Source organism: Aristolochia californica, unplaced genomic scaffold (genome assembly GCF_029961685.1).
Source record: "Aristolochia californica isolate CCGP_79_NKW_82.1479 unplaced genomic scaffold, dmAriCali1.0.hap1 SCAF_2, whole genome shotgun sequence".
NCBI lineage: Eukaryota > Viridiplantae > Streptophyta > Magnoliopsida > Piperales > Aristolochiaceae > Aristolochia > Aristolochia californica.
Genome location: NW_027181881.1, coordinates 14,873,784 through 14,875,088, shown reverse-complemented (window position 1 = coordinate 14,875,088; position 1,305 = coordinate 14,873,784). Strand labels below are relative to the sequence as shown.

Sequence of the window (1,305 nt, the reverse complement as noted above, 5' to 3'; positions counted from 1 at the left end):
CTCTGCAGATAAGGAGCTGGTGGGACTTGGTTAGGGATCTGCGTGGCTGTTGGTGGAGAACTTGGAGGTTCTTCACTCAATGATGTGTCCCCATTGTCATCATTTGACTCCTTAGACTTAGTGGTCCCTGCCCCATTGTTCAACTCACGACCACTCCTAAGGGTGGTTATGGCTTTGGCTTGCTCGTGGTGGGGATTGAAACTCGACCCACTCTCATGTGTGCTTTTGGGGTTAGGAATGGTTTGACTCGGGAGTCTATTTTGTGCCTGTTCACTCATGTGGCTTGCCAACTGACTCACTTGCATTTCAAGTTTAGCAACGGAGGACTGTGTATTCTGCATGAATAATTGAAGTGTATCCTCAAGTGAAGGTTTTTGTGGAATCAATAGCTGTTGAGTGAAGTGTGGGCGCGGAGCTTGGGGTTGAGTAAACCCTGGATGACCCCCAACCCGTGGGCCCTTGGACCTTGAGAAATTTGGGTGCCTAGCCCAACCTGGATTATATGTTTCCGAAAAAGGATCGTTCCGGTTTGGTCTATGAAAATTCCGGACTGCATTCAAGTCCTCAATGAGCTCCGGGTAGGATGAACTAGATGGACACATTTGTGTGGAATGAGATGAACCAGAGCATATGGCACATACAGTTGATGGGTTAGGAGCAGGTGAACTCTTGGACACCATAAGGGCATCAATTTTTCTAGTCAACCCCTCAATCTTGGCCATGAGCATGAGTGTTTCACTAACCTCGTAGAGACCCCCTCTTTTGGCTTCGTGGGATCTCCTATCAACATTAAATGACGAACCCCATTGCTGAGATTGATCACTCAACGTTTCAAAGAAGTCCCACATCTCACTCTTACCCATCAAACTCCCACCACTCGTTGCATCGACCATGGATCTAACCTGGGGTGTAAGACCTTGATAAAAGTATTGTACTAAATGCCATTTCTCACACCCATGATGCGGACACCTACGGATCAAATCCTTCCATTTCTCCCAAGCCTCATAAAAGTGTTCATCCTCCTGTTGCATAAAGTTGGAGATTTCTCTCCTGAGAGCTGTAGTTCTCTGAATGGGAAAGTACTTGGACAAAAATTTTGTGACTAATGTGTCCCATGAAGTAATGCTGCCCACCTCCAAGGAATTAAGCCAAGACTTGGTCTTATCCTTAAGTGAAAATGGAAAAAGTCTTAACCGAATAGAGTCATCTGAGAAATTCTGGAATTTGAAAGTTGCACAGATATCTAAGAATTCCTTGATGTGGTAATAAGGGTCCTCCTTCTCCAACCCGTAGAATGTAGGGAGG

The 1,305-nt window shown here is 45.7% G+C and overlaps 1 non-coding gene across 1 annotated transcript; it reads left to right on the top strand.

Moving 5' to 3' along the window:
- The first annotated feature begins 951 nt into the window (after positions 1-951).
- On the top strand, positions 952-1,058 carry LOC137957381 (small nucleolar RNA R71). Its single transcript, XR_011113350.1, has one exon. It is a non-coding gene; the product is annotated as a small nucleolar RNA R71 (small nucleolar RNA).
- The last annotated feature ends 247 nt before the right edge of the window (positions 1,059-1,305 follow it).